The following is a 19,924-nucleotide window of genomic DNA, read 5'->3' as shown; positions in this document are numbered from 1 at the left end:
TATTCAGCAGTTCCAGAGGGAAGGGTGATTTTCCTCCCAACTTAGTATTAATAATCCTAGTAAAGGCTCTGACTGCTCTCTCTGGTAACATGGTTACTCCTGGACCAAGCACAATGGCCAGGGTCACCTGCAAACTGCTAACGACCATGATTGACCCTCACAAGAATCAAGTGGTTGGAGTAAACAGGCAATGAAAGCAGAGAAGTTAAGTAATTTGCTCAGGGTGATACAGCTAACATATAGTAGGGATAGAATTGAAAACCAAGAAATTTTGTTTCAGAATCAGTGCCAATATACTTGATTATTAATATTGCTACATGAGATTTCTTTTGAGTAGCATGTTCCTTTATCTCTTTTGTCCTTTTCCTTATTTTCTGTCTGATTTTGGTAGATTGTCCTTGTGATCTCACAACATGTTTAGAACTAAACCAACCACCTTGGATTTTTAATGAAATGCACTGGCAAATGCTGAGGAACATACAGCAATTGCTAGTGTGCTGATGGTATTGTCAGACCTTTGAGTTAATCATTCTTGAAACTGCTACATTCGTATTTCTTGTTATATGAAACAACAAATCACTCATTATTAAGCCACTTAGGTTAAATGTCCTGTTATTTATTTGTAGCTATCAACATTCTAACTGGTGCAGGACTATAGATTGTGGTTTTTTTTTTTTTTTTTTTTTAATGGTTCATCTTGGATGAGTCCAAAGTTTGTGGAGCACCACAATAGACAGGAGCAGCATTCAGGGTGATAAGTGACCCTCGAAAAGAATGTTTTGGGGGTAGAAGACAGAAGATGTGCAATACAGGTCATGAGTTCCTTTTGGATGTTTATACATCTTGGTGGAAATATCAGCCATGGAGTAGATATCTGAGTCTATCATTCAGAGATAGTATCTAGGTTGACAACATATATGTAGAAGTAATTTGCTTAGAGCCAATCCATGTTTTGTTTTGTTTAGTTAATAATTGACAACTTATATTTGAACCGCTATAAATATTATAAATGTTTCAATGACATTGTAGCTTGCTACATTTATTTTCTAGAGCTGTATGCTACCAACAATTTATATTTTTTTCAGTATAATTAGTTTTTGACTGCATAAGATTCTCATTCTCAAAATATGCACATTACTTAACCTATTGCTTTTTTAAAAGATTAAGTTTATTGAGATCATATTGGTTAATAAAATTATATAGATTTCAAGTGTGCAATTCCATAATTCATCATCTATATATTGCATTATGTGTTTACCACCCAAAGTCAAATCTTCTTCTGTCACCATATATTTGACACCCTTTTCTACTTTCCCCTCTCCCCTTTCCCTCTGGTAACCACTAAACTGTTGTCAGTGACTATGAGTTTTTGTTTGTTTGTTGCTTTCAGTTTTATATCTCACATATGAGTAAAATATGGTTCTTGACTTTTTCTGTCTGATTTATTTTGCTTAGCATGATAATGAATCTCAAGATCCATCCATGTTGTCACAAATGGCAGTATTACATCTTGTTTTTTTTAATGGCTAAGTAGTATTCCATTGCATATGTGAGGTCTGACAATTAAGTTCACGAACTTGTTGCAACGATGCTGCTAACCTTTTTTTGATATCAGGGGGATTATTCACTATGAATTTGTACCGATGGGACAAATAGTTAACCAAGTTTACTATTTGGTATGCTGAAAAGGCTGCGTGAAAAAGTTAGATGATCTGAACTTTTCGCCAACAATTCATGGCTCTTGCATCACGACCATGCACCAGCTCACATGGCACTGTCAATGAGGGAATTTTTAGCCAGTAAACAAATAATTGTATTGGAACACCCTCCCTACTCACTTGATCTGACCCCCAATGATTTCTTTCTTTACCCAAAGATAAAGAAAATATTGAAAAGAAGACATTCTGATGACATTCAGGACACAAAGTGTGGTACGACGACAGCTGTGATGGCCATTCCAGAAAAAGAGTTCCAAAATTGCTTTGAAGAGTGGACTAGGCTCTGGCGTCTGTGCATAGCTTCCCAAGGGGAGTACTTCAAAGGTGACTGTAGTGACATTCTGCAATGAGGTATGTAGCAATTTTTCTAGGATGAGTTCATGAACTTAATTATCTGATCTCGTATGTACCACATCTTCTTTATCCAATCATCTATAGAAGGATATTTTAATTGTTTTTATGTCTTCACCACAATGAATAATGCTGCAATGAATATAGGGATGCATATATCTTTACGATAAATATTTTCAGATTTTTTTGGTAGATGGCTAGAATAGGGATTGCTGGGTTGTACAGTAATTCTATTCTTAATTTTTTGAGGAACCTCCATATTGTTGTCCATAGTGGCTGTACCAGTTTCCATTTTCACAAGCAGTGTATGAGGGTACTTTTTTCTTTACAGCATCTCCAACACTTGTTATTATTTGTCTTGTTGATGATAGCCATTCTAAAAGGTGTGAGGTGGTATCTCATTGTGGTTTTGATTTGTATTTCCCCAATAGCTACTGAAGTTCAGAATCTTTTCATATATCTGTTGGCCATTTGTATGTCTTCTTGGGAGAAGTGTCTGTTCAGGTATTCAGCCCATTTTTTAATTGGATTGTTTGTCTTTCTTTGTCTCTTTTATACCCTTTGGTTTAAAATCTGTTTTGTCTGGTGTGAGTATTGGTACTGCAGCTTTCTTTCTTTTTTTTTCCATTTCTATTTTCATGAAATAAATTATTCCATTGCTTTACTTTCAGTCTGTGTGTGTCTTTCAATCTGAAGTGAGTCTCTTGTAGGCAGTATATATAAGGGATTTGTTTTCTTTTTTTTTTTAGATTTTATTGGGGTAGGGAAACGGGACTTTGTTGGGGAACAGTGTGTACTTTTGGGACTTTTCTAAGTCAAGTTGTTGTCCTTTCAATCTTAGTTGCGGAGGGCGCAGCTCAGTTCCAGGTCCAGTTGCCAGTGTTAGTTGCAGGGGGCGCAGCCCACCATCCCTTGCAGGGGTCAAGGAGTCGAACTGGCAACCTTGTGGTTGAGAGCCCGTGCTCCAACCAACTGAGCCATCTGGCCACCCAGGAGCTGAGTGGCAACTCATTGACTTCATTCTAATTGCTGAGGGCGCAGCTCACTGGCCCATGTGGGAATCGAACCGGCAGCCTGTTGCCCAGAGCTTGCGCTCTAACCAACCAAGCCACCCGTCTGCCCCGGGTTTTGTTTTCTTATCCATTCAGCCATGCTGTGTTATTGATATTGATATGTTATTTCATCATTTTGCATTGAAAGTGATTGTTGATAGATATGTAGCTATTGCCATTTTATTAGTCCTATTTTTTATCTTTTTGATTGTTTTTTGTCTTAAAGAAGTTCCTTGAACATTCCTTGTAATACTGGGTTGGTGGTGATTAACTCTTTTAGCTTTTTCTTGTCTGGAAAACTCTTTATCTGTCTTTCAATTTTAAATGACAGCCTTGCTGGATAGAGTATTCTTGGTTGTAGGTCCTTGCTTTTCATCACTTTGAATATTTTCTGCCATTCCCTTCTGATCTGGAAAGTTTCTGTTGAGAAATCAGCTGGCAATCATATGGAAGCTCCCTTATAAATTACTAGTTGTCTTTCTCTTGTAGCTTTTAGGATTCTCTCTTTGTCTTTAACCTTTGCCATTTTAATTATACTGTGTCTTGGTGTGGGCTTGTTTGGGTAGAACATCTTATTTGGGACTCTCTGCCTATGAGCTTCTATGTCTATTTCCTTCACCAGGTTAGAAAGTTTTCAGTCATTATTTCTTCAAATAGGTTCTCAATCACTTGCTTTCTCTCTTCTCCTTCTGGTACCCCTATGACACAAATATTGTTATGCTTGATATTGTCCCAAAGGTCTCTTACATTATCCTCATTTTTTGAAATCTTTTTGTTGTTCCAATTGGGTATTTTCTGCTAGCTTGTCTTCCAAATCACCAATTCAGTCCTTTGCTTCATCTCATCTGCTGGTGATTCTTTCTAGTACATTCTTCATTGAAGTTATTGTATTTTTTCACCTCTGACTGATTAGTTTTTAGGGTTTCTATGTCTTTTTTTTTTAATGCTTGCTATCTCTTTGTTGAAGTTCTCACTAAGCTTCTTGAGCATCCTTATAAACAGAGTTTTGAACTCTGTCTCTGGTAAGTTGCTTGCCTCCATTTTGTTCTTTTTCTGGAGGTTTTTTTGTGGTTGTTGTTCTTTCATTTGGCATGTATTTCTTTGTTTCCTCATCTTTGCTGCCTCTCCGTGTTTGTTTCTATGTATGAATTAGGGCTGCTATATCTCCTAGTCTTGGCCAGGTGGCTCTGTGGGGTCCTGGCACAGTCTCCCTGGTCACCTGTTCCACGTCCTCCAGGAGTGTCCCTTATGTGCCCTCCTATTATATTTGAGCCTTGATTGCTGTTGCCATGCCAGTGGGTGGGATTGATCCTCAGGCTGACTGGCTGTGGGGTTTGGCCCCACCAACAACTTATAGGCTGCTGTGTGGGGAGCTTACACCATGGAGTGTGAATCGCTCCAGCAGGCTCTGTTGAGACCTTTCAGAGTGCCACTTGTGGGGCTAATTGTGTGGTGCTTTGCTGTGGTCCACACAATTGGAAAACAGCCTCCAAATATGATGGTTCTGGGCTTCTTAGGAGGGGCTCTGGTGTAAGCCCAGGTCAGCCACTGCCTGTGACCAGTGGGGGACTATCTGGTAGGATCTACCAAGTGGTCCATGGTTGGTCACTGCCTGTGCTGGACATGGAGGTGCTTGGGAGAGGCCACACTGTGAACCAAAGACAACTGCAACCAGTGCCAGTTCTGGGATAGCTCTGTAGAAAGCCAGGACACCCTAAGTCCTGCTGCCACCTTCCAACTCCTGTAAGGTTCAGCCACTGATAAAACCCAGTGTGGTATGGGAGTAGGATGAAGCAGAGTCTGAGGGAATCACTAGAGTGTGAAGAGTTGTGGTCACCAGGTTAATGTAGCTTCTGGTTCGGTGCCAGTGCTGAGCCTGGAGTTACCGTGTTTCCCCGAAAATAAGACCTAGCTGGACCATCAGCTCTAACGCATCTTTTGAAGCAAAAACTAATATAAGAACAGGTCTTACTTTACTATAAGACCAGGTATAATATAATATAATATAATATAATATAATATAATATAATATAATATAATATAATATAATATAATACAGGGTCTTATATTAATTTTTGCTCCAAAAGACGCATTGGAGCTGATTGTTCAGCTAGGTCTTATTTTCAGGGAAACAACGGTGCTTCTCAATTCTCAGAGCACACTGAGGCCAGTTGCTGCCTGCCCACGTGGGGCCCCTGTACTCTGATACTTTTCTAAGAAAGAGTGAAATGTGGGTGGAGCTGGCTGCTCTGTGAGAAAGTGCCTCAGGCTTGGGGAAGTTGGGTGGGGGCAGGATCTCAGTGAGTCAGCAGGATGGAGCAGCAGAGCTCACCAGACCAATCAGATTCAGATTCGGCTGGAAGCGGAGCGCTTAACACAGGAAAGATGGCACTTGGCTGCAAGGGATAAGGCCCCTTACAGGGAAAATGGCGAGTGTCCTCCAGCCCTCTTACCCTGAAGCCACACACCTCAGTCTGCCACCACATACTTCTGACACCCCCCACCCCCAAGTCACCGTCTCTCCTCCAGAGCTTTGGGTGAGTGCCTGAGAGCGAGTGAGTCTGTGTGCAGGCCCTTTTTGAGGATGTCTGGTGTTCCTGCAGCCCTCTGTCCCACCCAGAAAAATCTCCACTATTTTTTCACAGTCAGATGTTATGGGGGCTCCTTTTCTCGACACCGATACTGTGGGCTGAGGAGTCTGGTTTATGACTGGGATCTCTTGCTCCTCTGTTGGGAAACCTCTGTGGCAGAGATGTCCCTCCCAGTTTTCCTCTACTGCATGGAGGTTGGGGCAGCCCATTTTGTGTCTTCACACCTACAAGTTTGAATGTGACTTCTTCTTTATATCCTTAATTATAAAACTTCTGTTCAGCCAGACTTCAGATGATTCTCCTGGTTGATTGCTCTATAATTTAGTTGTAATTTTGATGTGTTCATAGTATGAGACAAGCACAGTGTTTATCTACTCCTCAATCTTGGATTGTTGCCCTTGTGTTCCTGATTTTAGAGGAAAAGCTTTCAGGTTTTCATTAAGTATCATATCAGCTGAGAGTTTGTCACATATGGTCTTTATTATGTGGATGTACTTTCCGTCTATGCCCATTTTATTAAGTGTTTTAATAATAATTTGGTGTTGTGTCTTGCCAAATGCTTTTTCTGCATCTATTGACTTGATCATAGTATTTTTATCCTTTATTTAGTTTATGTGGTATATCACATTGATTTATTTGTGTATGTTGAAATATCCTTATATGCCTGGAATGAAGTCCATTTGATCATAATGTATAATCTTTTTAATGTATTTTTGTATTCGATTTGCTAATATTTTGTTTATGGATTTTTTTCATGTGTATTCATCAGAGATATTGGTCTGCAGTTTTCTTTTATTTTTGTGTGTGTCTATGTGTCATACCAGGTGTTGTATCAGGGTAATGTTGCCCTCATAAAATGAGTTAGGAAGTATTGCCATTTCTTCAATTATTGGAAGAATTTGAGAAGGACATGTATAAATAATCTTTGAATGTTTGGTAGTAGTTACTAGTGAAGCCATTTGGTCCTGAGCTTTTACTTTTGGGGATGTTTAGGATGATTGTTTAAATTTTCTTACTGTCGATCAGCCTATTTAGATTTTCCAGTTCATTGTGAGTCAGTCTAAGAAGGTTATGTACTTCTAAGAACTTGTCCATTTCTTCTAGGTTATTGAATTTGGTGGCGTATAGTCCTTCCTAGCGTTCTTGTATCACACTTTGTATTTCTGTGATATACATTGTAATTTCTCCTCTTTTATTTCTGATTTTGTTTATTTGGTCTTTTTTTTTTTCCCCTTAGGAAGTCTAGCCAGCCGGTTGTCAATTTCATTAATATTTTCAAAGAAACAACTCTTTGTTGCATTAATTTTTTTCTATTCTTTTTTTATTCTCTATTTCATTTAGTTCTGCTCTAAATTTTATTATTTCCTTCCTCCTGTTGACTTTGGGCTTCATTTATTTTTGTTTGTTTGGTTTTTGTTTTGTTCTTTAAAACCTGAGGTTAGGTTGTTTATTTGGAATTTTGATTGTTTCTTGAGATAGGCTTGTAATGATATAAACTTCCCTCTTATTACTACTTTTGTTGTATCCAAAACGTTTGATATGTTGTATTTTCATTCTCATTTGTTTCTATGTATCTTTTGATCTCTTCTTTTATTTTTTCTTTGACCCAGTTGTTCTTTAGTACCATGTTGTTCAATCTCCATATATTTGTTTTTTTTTCTCGCTTTCTTTTTTGCAGTTGATCTCCAATTTCAAAGCATTGTGTTCGAAAAATATGCTTGATATAATTTAATTCTTCTTAAATTTGTTGAGCCTAGTTTTGTGTTCCAATATGGTCTCTCCTTGAGAATGTTCCATCTGCAGTAGAAAATAATAGTCTGCTATTCTGAGTTGAAAGGCTCTGTAAATATTGAATATATCCATTTTGTTTAATGTATCATTTAAGGCTGATATTACCTCATTGATTTTCTGTTTGGTTGATCTATACAATGGCGATATTTAGGTTCCTTACTCTAATTGTGCTTTTGTCATTACCCCCCTTTACTTTTGTTAGTAGTTACTTTATATATTTTGGTGCCCTCTGATTGGGAGCATATATATTGATGTGTTATGTCTTCTTGATGTATAGTCCCCTTTATTATTATGAAATGTCCATCTTTGTCTCTTGTTACCTTTTTCATCTTGAAGCTTGTTTGGTTAGACATGAGTATGACTACACATGTTTTATCTGGATGCCATTTTCTTGGAGTATCATTTTTCACCCTTTCACTTTGAACTATATTTTTCCTTACACCCGAGATGTGTCTCTTGAAGCATTATGTTTGTGTTTTGTTTTTTGATCCACTCTGCTGCTCTGTGCCTTTTATTGGTGAGTTTAGTCCATTTACATTTAGGATGATTACTGATATATGAGGAAGATTTCTTATAGCCATTTTATCTTTTGTTTTCTGGTAGCTTTTTGTCTCCACTGTTTTTTTGCCCTTGTGTTTCTGTCTGTTATTTTATTTTGGTGGTATTGTATAATTTTTTCCCTGTTTCTTTTTTTTTTTAATGTTATATGTCTCAGTTCTGTTTTTTTCTTTTTTGTGTGGTTACCATTAAGTTTACACAAAAGGAAATTTCATATGCAGTAGTCCTATTTCTTCTACATGCATCCTTTCCGCATTCCCGTTTGCAAATTCAGACTTTTACCCTCTCCTCTTTTATGGTTTTGTTATCACAAATTATCCCTATTTATGCTGTGAGTTTATTTCTGAGTTGTAGTAGCTATTGTCTTCTTTTTCTTCTTTACAATTTTTTTAACCTCCTTCAGCCTTTGTTTCACATTTAAGTATATAGTACCCTATTCAGAATAAGTGTAATTTCCTGCTTCTCTCTGTTAGACATCTTACTCATAATTTTGTATCCTTTTATCTTTTTGTTTCAAGTAGAATAACCTCTTTCAGTTTTTCCTGTAATGCAGGCTTTGTGGTGGAAAATTCCCTCAGTTTCTGTATATCTGGAAAGTTTTTTTATTTCTCCTTTACATCTAAAGGATAACTTTTCTGGACATATTATTCCTGGCTGGTAATTTCTCTCTTTCAATAGTTTGAATATTTGATTCCACTCTCTCCTGGCTTGTAGAGTTTCTGCTGAAAAGTCTGATGATAATATAATGGGCTTTCTTTTGTAGGTTACCATCTTCTTTTCTCTGTCTGTCTTGAGAAGTCTTTCATGTTCATTAAATTTTGACAGTTTTAGTATAATGTCCCTTGGAGAAGGCCTTTTAGGATTGAGGTAATTAGGTGTTCTGTTTGCTTCTTGTATACAAGGATCCAGTTCCTTCCATAGGTTTGGGAAGTTCTCATCAACTATTTGTTTGAATAGGCTCTCTGTTCTCTTTTCCCTCTCTTCTCCTTCTGGTATACTCTTGATTCTTATAGTGCTCTTTCTGGTGGGGTCAGATAGTTCTCATAGAATTCTTTCTCTCTTTCCCTTCCTTCCTTCCTTCCTTCCTTCCTTCCTTCCTTCCTTCCTTCCTTCCTTCCTTTCTTTCCTCTCAAGTTTTTCTCTTCTTTTATCTGTGTCATTTCCAGATTTCTATCTTCAATATCACTATTTTTTTCCTCCATCTATCAATTCTATTTCCTGAGCTTGCTATTTCGTTCTTCATCTCTTTTATTGAATACTTTATCTCTAGAATTTTTATTTGGTTCTTTTTTAAAGTTTCATCTCTTTGGTGAAGTATTCCTTTCATTCAATGATATTATTTCTGAGCTCATTACACTGCCTATTTCAGTTTTCTTGCATCTGTTTGAAGTTTTTCAAAACTACAGTCTTGATTTCTTTATCATTTAAATCACATATTTCCATGTCTTTAAGTTTATTTTCTGGAGATTTTAATTGTCTTTCTGAACTGCCTTGTTACTTGGATTGCTCATTATATTTTATGGATTATTTCTCTACCTAGACATTTATGGGAGTGAACTCTGCAACAGGTTGATCAGAAGAGTTGTTTTGTTTTCCAGTAAGGGCACTGGAGTGCAAATGTTTTATTTTCCCTTACACTGCTCCTGCTTTTGGTATCTGTGCTGGGCATTGGAAAATGTCTTTAATCCTTGGGGAGGTGGGCCTCTTCTCTGTGACCAGGTTGCCTTGGTCTTAGTGTACCACTTTCATGGGAGAATGTGGTGGGTGATGGGCTTCCAAGACCCTGATATCTTGACACTGCCCCTGCAGCCAGATGCACTGACCGAGTTGTCTCATGTGCCCTGACCCCGCAGGATCAGCAGCGATGGGTGGGGGTGGGGTTGTGTGGGAGGCCACTGGGGTGTTTATGGCTTTGTTCTCCTCCCAATAATGGTGACTGCCAGACCTCAGCTGCCTCGCCTCTGGATCTCCACCCTTGTCACTGTGATTAGCTTCAGTGTGTGTCTGTTCTCTGAAACTATCTGTCCAACTCTCAGGGCTGTAGATATTCTGCTTTGTAATCTGACACTCATTGGTACAGTTTCTTGTGGGGCCCGCTGCTAGCTCTTGTAGGGTGCAGGGAGGCAAGCTCTGGGAGGGTAGGGGAGGTGGCCAGGCTCCATGGCTTTGTTTTCTGCCTGACAATGGAGTCTGCTAGACCGCAGCTGCCAAACTTCTGTGTTCTGTCTCTGCCCCAGTCACTGGGTTTGGCTACAGTAGATGCTGATCACTCAGACAGGAATGTCCTGAGCTACCAAGAGTGCACCTACAGCTGGATTTCTCCCCTCTCTGGAGACCCCCAAAGAGCTCCAGCCACCTCTGTGGCACCTTCCCTCTTCTTCCTTCCCTCCTCCCTGTTCTCTTCAATTCATCCACCTTCAGATGTTTTGATGCACAAATCTATCAGATGTGTTTGTGTATTGAGCAGGGAATGCTTTGTTGGATTTTAGCTGTTCAACTTGTAATTTCAAAAGGAGAGATCAGGGGGACCGCTCATGGCACCATGCTTCTGACATCACCCAAGCCAATCCATGTTGACTTAGGAATGGATAAGTTTATCTGAAGAGAAAGTCAAGTCTCCAAGAATATTTTTGAAATATCTCTATCCCTTACTTGCAAGTATATCAACAACTTTGAAGATATCCTAATTCCCAGTTAATTAGTAAATATTAAATAAAATCTATTTCTAACCTTTCTTCATCTCCATCAGATTCCACCTGTTCCAATATCTCTTCCCTAAAACATTTCAGTGGTTTTCCATTGACTCAGAATAAAAAAGCTTAATGTAAAGGATAAAACAATTTTGTTCACAAAGAATGTATTTGACTTTTCCTTCTCATTCATATCTGCACATCCAATATTTTATTAAATAAATAACTCTCCACTCCTCCATAATATAATTTCAATCTTTTAGTCCTTCTATTGTTTTTCTCCTCTTTCAAAATATTATGCATCTCAAAATCCCAAAGAGTGGTGTAGTAGAAGAGCTTAGAATTTCTCAAATTGGGGAGAGGACAATGTGAGAGGAAAGGAAAGACCCGGGAGAGGGGAAGATCTGCAGGAAGGGTATAAAATTAGTAATTTTTTTATCCCCTCATGTAGGATTTAGATGCCCCAGAATAAGTATTTCAAGAAGGAAGGTGAATCCTTCTTAGTTTGCTGCTAAGAGGAACATTGATAAATGGCCTTTGGATTTTGGTGACTTTAGAAAGACCTGTTTTGGTAGAAGTAGACTGGAGTGGGTTAAGGAGGGAGAGGAAGATGAGGCATCAAAGTGTGTAGACTAGGTCATCCACTGGACAAGTCTGGTTGTGTAGGAGAGAGGAGAGTTAGCAGAAGCTGTAGGAGCTATGGGAATGGGCTAGTTTTATTTTGAAGTGGATGAAATCAGTGCATGTTTGAAAGCTGGAAAGATCTAATTTGACTATATAGAAGAGAAAAGGAGAAAATGTGCAGTGTATGTTCCCAAATGAAGCAGCAGAGAATAGAATCCACAAAACCAGTGGAGGGATGGGACTTAGACTGTTTGAAGACACACTGTGGATCAAAACAGGAGAAACAGAGCAGAGCATGGAATTAGATGGCATGCTTGTTGTTTCCCAGGTTTTAAAAATGTTAAGAATGTTACAGTTCATTTTCATTATGTTGTGTTACTGTTATTTCCCCCCTTATACCTGTTGTTAGATATTTGAGACTCCTTTGAAAATCCTGATCTATGATTAAAAAGACAGAGCTGTCATTCCAATGTTTTTATATGACATGGAAAATAAAAGTTCAACTAACTATTTGTTGTAATAATAAAGACCAGAAGCAAAACCAAAGGCCAGGATCCTAGAATCTTTCATGTTGACCTCTGTTCTAGTATGAACTTTAAAATCTGTTTTACATCAGACACTGCAGGAAATAGAATAGGAGAACATGGGAAAGGAATATATCCTGCTAAGGTCACCTAGGTCCAGGGGGATTGGTGATGTTACCAAAGAGAAACAAACAGCAGTTGATGAGGGTTTTCAATATGAGTAAAAATGCTTTGATGTCAGATTATTTTTTAAAAAAGAGAAAGATGCAGATTTTAGCAAGAAAATACCAAAACAAAACCCACATTGACCAAAGTTATGTTCAAGAAGGAAAGTTACAAGGGTAAATGTGGATAATGCCACAGAGCATAAAAAGTATTTTATTAGAATTCATGGAGCCATTAAAAGAAATTTCTTTAGCCATATGGAAATTTTAATTAAGCATCCTTTAAAAAAAAAGAGCATATGGTAAATTTAGAGGAATAATCTTTAATATGATAAATTATTCAGAGCGCACTTTTGGGTGGATAGTTGGTATTTCATTAAATTTTCAAATAAATATTATCCTTTTGCTTTGTGAAAGCTCTTAATATATTATTATGGTTTTTCTAGTTTCTATCCTTCCTTTCATGCCCTAATTGCTTTCAAAACTGTTATTAGTGTGATGTTATTTATCCTTTCCTGACAAGGTTAAAAGCATTGTTAATTGACCACTAGTTTCATTGGATGTGGTATATAACAATTACAGTAATGAGTAAACAACTGTACAACTACAAATACAATGCCAGCAGAACCTGACTGCATGAACCAACATTTAACACACTCTAGTGAAAACTACTCTCTTATGTGATGCTATCCTTAACATAAGGGTCATATCTGGGAGGTCAAAAACATGCCCAAAGTAATTTACTCCATGTAATACACACCATGTTTCCCCCAAAATAAGACCAGGTCTTATATTGTATTTATCTGAAAATAAGACTGGGTCTTATGTTAATTTTTGCTCCAAAAGATGCATTAGGGCGTATTTTCAGGGGATGTCTTATTTTTTTTCATATACACAATCTACATTTATTCAAATACAGTCATGTCATCTTCTTCTGGAACATCGTCAGAATGTACTAAATGTATCCGTCTGGCTGACAATCTTTTTTCTTCTTCTTTTTTTTTTTATCAGTTTCAGGTGCACAAAACAAAGTAATACTTAGACGTTTATCATTTATATCCCTCACACTGTGTCAACCCCCCTCCCCCCATCCACTATCCCTCTGACATCGCACACTGGCTGACAATTTTAACTGGGGCTCATTTTTGGGGTAGGTCTTATTTTTGGGGAAACACAGTAGTTGTTCAATTTCCATAACCTTAATTCTCTCTAAAGAGAAAGTTAAAGAATTTGAGGGGATGGAGCCAGTGAGAAGGGTCACATGTAAACAATAGTTTCGTTGCCTAACACCACCATGTGATTCAAGATTCATTTCAAGCCTTTTCCCTTGTAGGGGTCTTTCTAAACCTCCTTCCCCCTAGTAGAATGTATTTCTCCCTCCCTTGCACTTCTGGGGTGAGGAAAAAAAGAGAAGGACTCCAAACTACTCCATTTATTATTAATTAATTAAATTATTTAATACATTTATGCATAATTCTAAAATATATTTATATTTTGATTCTTTGGCAGGATAAGACTCATTTCTCTACATTGCATTGTTATAATAATCAATGCAGTATTTAGAAAAAAATAATAGAAACAGTAGTCAAAACTGAATACAGTCTGACTGGATATTTTGAACTTGTGAATAAGACACATTTCAAATCAACATAAAATAGACCTAAACATCTTTTAAAAATTCAAAAATCGGCTTTAACTCAATCTCAAAAGAGTATATGTTGGTTTTGTTTTCCTGAAATCATTTGAAATTTTCTACTAAGAGTAGAATAGAAGAAAAAAACCATTTGAGAAACTATTTTATTTCTTTAAATGGATTCACATCTTAAAAAAACTGTTGATGCTGAGCTGATTTTGAAAAATAATAATCTTTCATGTTAGAAAAGTTTAAATTGCCAGTTTAAACCTGTTAAAAATATTTTTATTGCATTCTTAGTAATTTCCCATGGAAGCATTTCTAAAGGCTCAGTAAAACATTTACAATTTTATAAAACCTTTTAAATTAATTTATAACTTAGCTATGAGCTTCTTTTTGGGAGACTCAGAACAGTGGGTGACCTTATATCCATAATGTGTATGCTTAAGTGTTTTATTACAACAGAGTGAATTAGGATGAAATTACTTAACTTTAGATACCAACATTTCATTTAACTGCAATCTGTTTGGCCCTTTACTCAAACCAATTTAATTCCATTTTATATAATTGCAAGCTTGCTTTTGTATGTTCTAGTTATTTTGTTTTATTTTAAACCATAGAATGGCTTCAAATAAGGAATAACACCAAATATTGACCAAATTAAATCATTCTCTTGGCATTTTATCCCATCAGATGTTTAAGAAAATCAATGTTTCCTTGTAATCTTGATTAATGAGATATAATGCTTCAACCCCTTTTGTATCCAATCTCACATTCTCTCAGTTCACCTTTTCTTCTCAGCTGTTACTATGACAACCAAACTGTGTGCAGGTGTAACCTGACAGCACATTGCTACAACTGTACCTGTCCTTTACTTTCTTTCCCAGAGAGTAATTGCATTTATTTTTAGTCCTATTTTTTTTTAAATAAATGATTTAAGGGCTATGTATTTTCCTCTGTGTAGTGTTTCAATCATAGTCACATGATAGGCCAGGCAGTATTCTCATTGCTCATTTCTAATTATAATTTAATTTTAGCTTTGATCTCCCAAGTTAACCCAAGAGTTACTTAGAGAAGTCTTTTTAATATCTAAATAAGTATTTGCCTTTATTTTCAGTTTATTTATTGCCGAAAATGTAGCTTCAGTGATTTCTGATTTGGGCTCCTCCTTGAGAGTTTCCTTGTGTAAAAGATTACATGGTCTTTTTAAATAAAATTTTCATGAATACTGAAAAGTTTCTATTGAAATGTTATATTGGAACTCTTCCTATCTCGGATTTGATGGAGGTCACGAAAACTCAGTGGTAAGTACTCTCACATTGTACTGAGAGGGGCTTTCTCAAGTTAAGTAAGTCTTGTGAAGAAAGGGCTGAAATCAGCTTTGCAACCTCCAGCTCAAGTAAACTGCAGCCTTGGGCCTCAGCCAGAGTTAGGTTAATACAGACAGAGGCAGAAGCTCTACCATTCAATCAAGCTCCAGGTTTCAACCATTGCATAGGACTGAATATTTAGTTACTGAATTAAATGTGCATTATGATTCAAAGTGACTCATAACTCTGAGTTTCAGAGAGTGATCCAAAAAATGATAGATTTTACCCCGGGAAAGGGAAAGACTAGCCCCACAGAGCAGTGGTTTGGTGTGGAAGTAGTTGCTCCCTAGTTATATCCTATGAGTGTCATTTCTTCAGTGGGTGCTTACATATTTATAGATCAATTTCCTTGTTGTGCTATTCAAATAGTCGCTAACAGAGGTTGGCAAACTACAGTTACAGGTCAAATTTTGTCCGTCACTTGTAGTTATGAATGGTAGGAGAACATGCCACGCCACAATATGACTGCAGGAGTTCAGGACATGACACCCCAAATTAACCACTTTGATATATTGATTATTTTGAACTGTAGGCACTTGAAAAACAGTAAATGCAGGGAGAGGATTTCTCTGAACTCCTCCTATCTGCCTAAAGATAAATCCTCTAAAAAAACTCAATTGTCACAGATACCTTCCCCAGGAGTTTCATCAACCAGGGAAGATTGCTTTTATCCCAGGAGAGGAGACTACCACACTCAGACAAAATTTGTCACAAACTACCATACCACTCATCTTTCTTAGGACCCATTCATCTTTCTTAAAAATCATTTACTCCCCTCTAAATTCTCTATATACCTCTCTCCTTTCCCAATTAAGATGGTATTTAATTCTGAATTCTAAACCACTTGTGAGAATTCTCACTTTCTCTGCATACTTCCCATGTACCTAGGAGGTATACATGTTAATAAACTTCTGTTCATTTTTCTCTTATTAATCTGTCCTTTATTACAGGGGGTTTCAGCTAAGAACTCAAGGGTAGATGCAAAATTGTTTTTCCTCTCCTACACTTGTAAATAAAGTTTTATTAAAACAGCTACACTCATTCATTTATGGATTAGTTTTGGCTGCTTTCACACTGCAACAGCAAAGATGAGTTACGTGACAGAGACCACCTGGCCCTCACGTCTAAAACATTTGCTATCTGGTCTTTTGCAGAAAGTGTTTGCTACCCTTGATTTATGTCTTTCTCAATTTTTTGTCCCCTAATTACTTGATTTCTCCTATTATGACTGTGAAATTGTCCAGTTCCCCTGATGTTTGCACCAGTTTTTACTTTAAAAATTTCCAAAGCTATGTGGCAAAGTTTCATGACTGTTGTATCATTATAGACCTATAACTTTATTGGGAGCTAATATATCTCTTTATCCCTTTCAATGACCTTTATCTTGAATTCTCTTTTGTCCAATCTCAACATTGGTATAACTACTTTCTTTGAGTTAGTGTTTGCCTAGTGCTCAATTAGCATGAATTAATTTTTAGTTTACAACATTACTTTCTAGATTATTAACTTTTAAAAGAAGCATGTAATTGGCTTCTTATAAAACTTATGACTTGGAGAATTTAATGCATTTATTTTGTGTGACTCCTATTGCCTGAATTTTTCCTTGCCATATTATTGTTTTTATATCACCTATACTCTTCTTTTCTGTTGCTGTGTTTTCCTTATCTTCTTTTAATTTGATCCATTAAGATTACTTGTAATTTTTTTTTCTATTTGTGGGAAAAAGTTGTAAACCCTAGTTCTCTCTATCTAGTGTATGTCTTTAAAATCTTAACATATGTATTTCAACTCTTTTTCTGATGTTATTTAGATTGAGCCATATCCATTATTTTCTACCTAAGATAGGAACGTTGTCTTCCTTTCTTTCTTCATTCTTCTCACTTGTCACCACTAAATGTGATAATAATTTGAAGTTTGATGAGTGATATTATGAGGCTATTATTTTTAAATGGCATCAATTATTTAGACTCAAATATTCACTTTATGAAATTATTATTCTCTATCTTTTTCCAACATTTTCCTTTCTGGGGAAGGAAATGTATTTTCTAATGTATATTCTCAATTTTTTTCTGAGTGTTCATGGTCATAAACTTTATCAGCCTCTGCATGTATGAAAAATATGTATTTTGATCTTTCCCTTTAATGCTTCCACATCTCAACCATGTTCCTTTAAACCAGTTAATGCCTCTGTAAATAGCCCATTAAACTTTCATCAATTAAAAATTTAGAGTGTGCTGACTTTTTTCTGCTGGGATCCTGAATGTGACAGATATTATATCTTGAAAACCAAAGAGATTGTAATACAAACCATCTCTCATTATCATTTTAGTAAATTGTCTGAATGTTAATAAATATTCCAAGACTATAGATATATACTACACACATGTGCACATATATCTTACACATAGGCAAAAAAAATAATAATTGTAGTATTTACATTAGCTCACAAAACTTATAATTTATCTAAGGAATGAATTAACCATGAAAAGAAAGGGACCTAGTATAAATTTTTATAAATAAATAAGCAAACAAACTTTATCGATAAAGAAGAACATGACTTTAAAACTAACTAACTAACTAAATAAATAAATAAGCAAGCACTCTGGATAGTGTATTAGTTAGGATGCATTTGGTTGCAAATAAGAAAACATGAAACTCGAACTTGCTGCAACAATGCAGGGAAGAGTTTCATAAACTGGTCAGTGAGCACGCTGCAGTTCCGTTACCTGGGATCTTGTTAGAAATGCAGACTCTTGGGGTTTACCCCAGACTTACTGAATCAGTATCTCAGAAGGTGGGGCCCAGATGTTTGTGTTTTAACAAGGCTTCTAGGTGATTCTTATTCATGATGAAGTTTAAGAAACATGAGGGAAGGAGATTTATTGACTTAACAAACTGGAAGTTTAGAGTTGGATTCTCTGGTTCAATGTATCTTTTGGTGTGTCTGTTCTGTCTTCAATTTGGCAGTTTTGTCTTCATTCTGCTTCCTTTGGGGATCTCTATGCATTACCAATAGTGGTGGGCCTGTAGACTTCCTCACTGACTTGAGAAAAATAGTAACAGCAGGTCATACGAGGTTGACAATTAAGTTCGCGAACTCATCCTAGAAAAAGTGTTACATCCTTCATTGCTGAATATCACTTGGTCACCTTTGAAGTACTCCCTTTGGAAGCTATGCACTGATGCCACATGTAGTCCACCCTTCAAAACAATGTGGAACTCTTTTTCTGGAATGGCCATCACAGCTGTCATTGTATTACCTTTGAAGTCCTAAATGTCATCCAAATGTCTTCCTTTCAATATTTCCTTTATCTTCAGGTAAAGAAAGAAGTCACTGGGGGCCAGATCAGTGAGTAAGGAGGGTGTTCAAGTACAGTTATTTGTTTACTGGCTAAAAATTCCCTTACAGACAGTGTCATGTAAGCTGGTACAAAAGCCATGAATTGTTGGTGAAAAGTTCAGCTCGTTTTCGTCTAACTTTTCCATGCAGCCTTTTCAGCACTTCCAAATAGTACACTTGGTTAACTGTCCAGTTGGTACAAATTCATAGTGAATAATCCCTCTGATATCAATAAAGGTTAGCAGCATTGTTGCAATAAGTTCGTGAACTTAATTGTCAGACCTTGTACATGGAAGCTGCTTTATGGAACTAAGGACATTTCTTTCTCCTGTACCACACTGTCTGGTTGAGTTGCAGGACCATTTGTAAACATAGGCCAGGAGATGGGCTGTGCTGATCACTGTGTGCCACATGTTCCTACTCTATAGACACAGAGGAATTTAGCGTGTCTCCAATTGATGGGATGCGCGGGGGACATGTGAGTGCCTGAATCAAATTAGAGTTCATCCTGTGAGAAGCAGAAATAAATGGTGGAAAACCAACCATAAAGTCAGTAACATTAAAGTGTGAACCTACCAAATGATTATATAAAGTTAATTTAACAGATCATCAGAATACCTATTTTAAAATGTTAAATATCAGAATACCTATTTTAAAAGGTTAAATATAAAGGTTAAATATATTTTAAACTTACAATAGAAAATTGTCTCACATTTTAAAAATAAATTACTAATGAGGGAGGACTCAGACAACAAGATTTAAAATAAACTTCATTACTCAAAATTGTCTACCTAGGAAACCAATGGAAACAAGAATAAACAAATAGATGTATGTAATTGAATAAAGTTCCAAAATGAATGAATGGAAACTTAATACATAATAAAGGTGGCATTTCACTTCATTGTTTCTTTGATAAATACATTTGGCATAATTAGCCACCCATCTGTATAAAAGTGGTTAGATCATTTTGTTATACCATTTACAAAAGTAAATTCTAGGAGGATTAAAGATATGAATGTAAAAGACACACAATATTCACAAAACAATTAGGAGAATATTTGTACAACTGTGTGGTAGGGAGACCTTCAGGAGCAATAAAGGAAACATTACAGAAAAAGATTAAGAGATTTAATTACAAAGAAATTTAAACATTCTACATGGAAAAATATACCATAAACAAAGTCTGAGAACAGATAAGACTGAGAGGAAATATTTGTAATATAGACAGCAATAACAAATAAATTGATAATAAGTACATAAAAAACACAATAAAATTTGGCAGTGATGTAAATCAGCAAGTCACAAAGGAGGAGATGCCAATGGAAAATAGATATTAATATATGAAAAGATGTTTAATGTCACTAGTAGTCAGGAAAATGAAAACAGACACAACAGTGACAGACTACATATTTAAACCCATCAGACTGGCAAAAATGTGTGTGTGTGTGTGTGTGTGTGTGTGTTTAATATATAATGCCCTGTGCTGATGGGAATCTGGAGAAATAGGAATTCTTATAT

The 19,924-nt window shown here is 36.4% G+C and overlaps 1 long non-coding RNA gene across 3 annotated transcripts in view; it reads left to right on the top strand.

Annotated features, from left to right (window-relative positions):
- The window catches only part of LOC109456547 (uncharacterized), a 76,724-nt gene that overhangs the window by 10,737 nt on the left and 46,063 nt on the right, over positions 1–19,924 (top strand). For all 3 annotated transcript variants that reach the window (XR_012496845.1, XR_012496844.1, XR_012496843.1), the window contains exon 3: positions 1,877–2,069. This is a non-coding gene — a long non-coding RNA (uncharacterized LOC109456547). The remainder of the gene's footprint in view (positions 1–1,876; positions 2,070–19,924) is intronic.

The sequence above is a fragment of the Rhinolophus sinicus genome, linkage group LG01 (assembly GCF_036562045.2).
Source record: "Rhinolophus sinicus isolate RSC01 linkage group LG01, ASM3656204v1, whole genome shotgun sequence".
NCBI lineage: Eukaryota > Metazoa > Chordata > Mammalia > Chiroptera > Rhinolophidae > Rhinolophus > Rhinolophus sinicus.
This window is presented reverse-complemented; position numbering and strand designations above follow the sequence as displayed.